The sequence below is a fragment of the Tachyglossus aculeatus genome, chromosome 21 (assembly GCF_015852505.1).
Source record: "Tachyglossus aculeatus isolate mTacAcu1 chromosome 21, mTacAcu1.pri, whole genome shotgun sequence".
NCBI lineage: Eukaryota > Metazoa > Chordata > Mammalia > Monotremata > Tachyglossidae > Tachyglossus > Tachyglossus aculeatus.
Window position 1 is genome coordinate 13298473 of NC_052086.1, and position 6000 is coordinate 13304472.

A 6000-nucleotide genomic window follows, 5' to 3' on the forward strand; every position below is an offset into this window, starting at 1 on the left:
ATAATAATAGCATTTGTTAAGCGCTTACTATGTGCAAAGCACTGTTCTAAGCGCTCTGGGGGGAAATACAAGGTGATCAGGTTGCCCCGCGTGGGGCTCACAGTCATCATCCCCATTTTACGGATGAGGTAACTGAGGCTCCGAAAAGTTAAGTGACTTGCCCAAGGTCACACGGCAGACATGTGAGGGAGCCGGGATTCGAACCCCTAACCTCTGACTCCAAAGCCCGTGCTCTTTCCACTGAGCCACGCTGCTAGTTACTGTAATAATAATAACAATTATGGCATTTGTTAAGCGCTTACTATGTGCCAAGCCCTGTTCTAAGCGCTGGGGTAGATACAAGGTATTCATGTTGTCCCACATGGGGCTCACAAGTCTTCACCCCCATTTTAATAATAATAATAATGGCATTTATTAAGCACTTACTATGTGCAAAGCACTGTTCTAAGCGCTGGGGAGGTTACAAGGTAATCAGGTTGTCCCACGGGGGGCTCACAGTCTTAACCCCCATTTTCCAGATGAGGTAACTGAGGCCCAGAGAAGTGCCCAAAATCACACAGCTGACAATTGGCGGAGGTAGGATTTGAACCCATGAACTCTGACTCCAAAGCCCGGGCTCTTTCCACTGAGCCACGTTGCTTCTCAGCCATGGTGCTTCATTTTACAGATGAGGTCACTGAGGCACAGAGAATAATAATAATAATAATGTTGGTATTTGTTAAGCGCTTACTATGTGCCAAGCACTGTTCTAAGCGCTGGGGGGGATACAAGGTAATCAGGGTTGTCCCACGTGGGGCTCACAGTTTTCATCCCCATTTTACAGATGAGGGAACTGAGGCACAGAGAAGTGAAGTGACTTGCCCAAGGTCACCCAGCAGACAAGTGCCATAGTCGGGATTAGAACCCATATCCTCCGACTCACACGCCCGGGCTCTTTCTACTAAGCCACACTGCTTCTCTGAACTGTACTAAGCGCCGGGGTATATACAGGATAATCAGGTTGGACACAGTCCCTGCCCCATAAGGGGCTCATGGTCTTCATCCCCATTTTTCAGATGAGGAAACTGAGGCATTATGCGAGAACATTGGACTTTCTGGAGAATATACAGCCATAGAGCAGCGTGACTCAGTAGAAAGAGCATGGGCTTTGGAGTCAGAGGTCATGGGTTCAAATCCCGACTCTGCCAATTGTCAGCTGCGTGACTTTGGGCAAGTCACTTCACTTCTCCGGGCCTCAGTTCCCCCATCTGTAAAATGGGGATGAAGTCTGTGAGCCCCCCGTGGGACAACCTGATTACCTTGTAACTTCCCCAGTGCTTAGAACAGTGCTTTGCACATAGTAAGAGCTTAATAAATGCCATTATTATTATTATTATTATTATTCTCTAGGCCTCAGTTACCTCATCTGTATAATGGGGATGAAGACTGTGAGCCCCCCGTGGGACAACCTGATCACCTTGTAACTTCCCCAGTGCTTAGAACAGTGCTTTGCACATAGTAAGCGCTTAATAAATGCCATTATTATTATTATTATTATTATTATTATTATTATTATCATTCTCTAGGCCTCAGTTACCTCATCTGTATAATGGGGATGAAGACTGTGAGCCCCCCGTGGGACAACCTGATCGCCTTGTAACCTCCCCAGTGCTTAGAACAGTGCTTTGCACATAGTAAGCGCTTAATAAATGCCATCATCATCATCATAGAGTCCCTCTGAATTGGAAACAACTTGACGGCATCTGATAATAATAAATAACTGAGGCACAGAGAAGTTAAGTGACTTGCCCAAGGCCACCCAGAGGAACTTCTGACTCCCAATGGCTCTCCATCCATTAGTCCACACTGCTTCTCATGGTATTCGTGTTATTTATTATGTGCCAGCTGCTTTACTAAGTGCTGGGGTAGACAACTAGTATTTCCCAAGCGCTTAGTACAGTGCTCTGCATTCATTTATTCATTCATTCATTCATTCAATCGTATTTATTGAGCGCTTACTGTGCGCAGAGCACTGTACCAAGCGCTTGGAAAGTACAGTTCAGCAATAAAGAGAGACAATCCCTGCCCACACCGAGCTTACAGTCTAGAAGAGGGGAGGCAGATGTCAAAACAAGTAAACAGGCATCAATAGAAATAAATAGAATTATATTCATTCAATTGTATTTGTTGAGCACGTACTGTGTGCAGAGCACTGTACTAAGCGCTTGGGAAGGACAAGGCGGCAACATAGACGGTCCCTACCCGACAACGGGCTCGCAGTCTAAAGGGGGGAGACAGACGACAAAACAAAACATGGAGACAGGTGTCAAAATTGTCAGAACAAATAGAATTAAAGCTATGGGCGCATCATTAACAAAATAAGTAGAATAGTAAATATGTTCAAGTAAAATAAATAGAGTAATAAATCTGTACAAATATATATACAGGTGCTGTGGGGCGGGGAAGGAGGTAGGGCGGGGGGGATGGGGAGGAGGAGAGGAAAAAGGGGGTTCAGTCTGGGAAGGCCTCCTGGAGGAGGTGTAAACAGACATCAATATAAACAGAAATATGGATACGTACATATATACACAAGTGCACGTCTGCATCACCCTGACTTGCTCCCCTTTTCCACCCCGGCCTTAGCACTTAAGTCCATGTTTGTGATTTATTTACATTAATGTAATTAATCTATATTAATTAATTATATTAATATTAATATACATGAGGCATTTATATTAATGCCTCACTAGACTGTAAGCGCTTTGTGAGCAGGAAATGTGTCCATTATATTGTTGTGTTGCACTCGCCTATGTGCTTAGTACAGTGCTTTGCACACAGTAAGCACTCAATAGTAGAGAAGCAGCGTGGCTCAGTGGAAAGGGCTCGGGAGTCAGAGGTCGTGGGTTCTAATCCCGCCTCCGCCACCTGTCTGCTGTGTGACTTTGGGCAAGTCACCTTCTCTGTGCCTCGATTACCTCATCTGTAAAATGGGAATGAAGAGTGTGAGCCCCACCTGGGACAACCTGATCACCTTGTATCTCCCCCAGCACTGAAAACAGTGCTTGGCACATAGTAAGCGCTTAACAAATACCATTATTATTATTGTTATTGTTATGGTTATGATTGATTGAAAAGGACTGGATTTTAGCCTTGTTGTGAGGGTCGAACCGATCCTTTTCTCTTGTCTTCGCTCGAAGGTGACCGCATTTCCCGTCGATTTAGGTGGGGAGGGATGGAAGGGAGGGGATGGTCTAGGAAGAGAACAGGAGAGGACAGTGAGGGGAAGAGAAGAGGAATTAGAGATAAGGAGAGAAGAGAAAGGGAAAATCGATTGACAGGATGGGGAGAGAGAAGGGAGAAAAGAGAGGGGAAGCAGTGGGAGGGAGAGGGCAGTGACTAAAAGGGAGAGGGGAGAGGGGAGACTGAGTAGCCAGCCCACTTGGGCTGGGCAGAAGCCGGGATGGTGGCCCCAGCAGCCAGGCCCGCGACGTACAATCAATCAATCGTATTTATTGAGCGCTTCCTGTGTGCAGAGCACTGTACTAAGCGCTTGGGAAGTCCAAGTTGGCAACATGTAGAGACGGTCCCTACCCAACAGTGGGCTCACAGTCTACATATTTATTACTCTATTTATTTATTTTACTTGTACATATCTATTTATTTTATTTTGTTAGTATATTTGGTTTTGTTCTCTGTCTCCCCCTTTTAGGCTGTGAGCCCCCCTTGGGTAGGGACTGTCTCTATATGTTGCCAACTTGTACTTCCCAAGCTCTTAGTACAGTGCTCTGCACGCAGTAAGCGCTCAATAAATATGATTGATTGATTGATTGATAGAAGGGGAAGACAGAGAACAAAGCAAAAAGTAATAACACGTACAAGTGCTTAGTCCAGTGCTCTGCACACAGTAAGCGCTCAATAAATACGACTGAATGAATGACGGCTGGGTTCAGCTGGGGCTGCCTCCATTAATGCCATCTGTTGAGGGCAGTGGAAGCCCGTGGCCCCAAACGAACTGGGCAACCAACGGCCACTGCCATTAGCCAACCCAAGCGCCATCACAGCTGAAACAGGGAGAACTCCCAGCCATCCCTCTCTAGTTCATTCATTCATTCTCTCAATCGTATTTATTGAGTGCTTTACTGTGTGCAGAGCACTGGACTAAGCGCTTGGGAAGTCCAAGTTGGCAACATAGAGAGAGGGTCCCTACCCAACAACGGGCTCACAGTCTAGAAGGGGGAGACGGACAACAAAACAAAACGAGTAGACGGGTGTCAACGTCATCAGAATAAATAGAATTATAGCTATATATACATCATTAATAAAAGAAATAGAATAGTAAATGTTTACAAGTAAAATAAATAGAGTAATAAATCTGTACCAACATATATACAGGTGCTGTAGGGAGGGGAAGGAGGTAGGGAGGGCGGATGGGGAGGAGGAGAGGAAAAAGGGGGCTCAGTCTGGGAAGGCCTCTTGGAGGAGGGGAGCTCTCAGTAGGGCTTCTAAGGTCCTTCGGATGGTGGGATGGAATCCTGAAAAATATACTTCACCCCCCCCTCAGACTCCCTTTTATTCCTCCTGTTCCAAATAATCGATCACATTTTTTTTGAGCACTTACCATTTGCAGGGTACTGTACTAAGCACTTGGGAGAGTACAATACAACAATGTAACAGACACATTCCTTGCCCAGAATGAGCTTACAGTCTAGAGTTTTGTATAGTTTTGTTGAGAGAAGCAGCGTGGCTCAGTGGAAAGAGCCCGGGCTTTGGAGTCAGGGGTCACGGGTTCGAATCCTGCATCCACCAATTGTCAGCTGTGTGACTTTGGGCAAGTCACTTCACTTCTCTGTGCCTCCTCTGTAAAATGGGGATTAAGACTGTGAGGTCCCCCATGGGACAACCTGATCTCCTTGTATCCTCCCCAGTGCTTAGAACAGTGCTTAGAGTAAGCGCTTAATAAATGCCATTATTATTATTATTATTATTTAGGATATCCTCCTTCGCCTTCCATGTAAGCAGTTTCTTCCAAAACCCAGCAGCCGTTTGTTGTCATAGTCTTCTCAGACGGTAGTAGTTGTAAATGTTGGTTATTCCTTCCATAGCTCTGCCTCTTTTCCTTTTTAACTTCTATTAGAGGAGCAGCATGGGCTAGTGGATAAAGCACGGGCTCGAGAGACAGAAGGACCTGTGTTCTAATCCTGGCCTTGCCGCCTGTCTGCAGTGTGACCTTGGACAAGTCACTTCACTTCTCTTGCCTTGGGGAACAAGGCTGTGAGCCCCATGTGGGACATGGACTTTATCTGACCTGATTAGTTTGAATCCCAAGCGCTTAGTACAGTGCTTGGCACACAGTAAGCGCTCAATAAATACGATTGAATGAATGAATGAGTGAATCTACACCGGCGCTTAATATAGTGCTTGACATAGTACATATTTACCTGTATATATGTATATATTTATTACTCTATTTTACTTGTACATATTTATTCTATTTATTTTATTTTGTTAATATGTTTTGTTTTGTTGTCTGTCTCCCCCTTCTAGACTGTGAGCCCGCTGTTGGGTAGGGACCGCCTCTATATGTTGCCAACTTGGACTTCCCAAGCGCTTAGTCCAGTGCTCTGCACACAGTAAGCGCTCAATAAATACGATTGAATGAATGAATTTAACAAAAGTCATAAGAAAAATAAAAAAAACCCCAAATTTCATATAATCTTGGGGTCACTTCAGGCATAACAACAGCCCCTTTCTCACAGTATTTTATATCGAACAACCTTTACCGTCTCTCTCTAAGCAAACTACAGAGGCATCTAATGATAAATGCGGTATTTGTTAAGTTCTTACCATACGCCATTTATTGTACTAAGTGCTGGGGTGGAAATAAGGAATTCAGGTCAGACGCAAGTCCCTGTCCCCCATGGGGTTCCCAGTCTAAAGTAGAAGAGAGAACAGGTGAGGAACTTTCCACATTTTATCAGTGAGGAACCTGATGAACAGAAAAGTCATGCAACCGACAAAGGA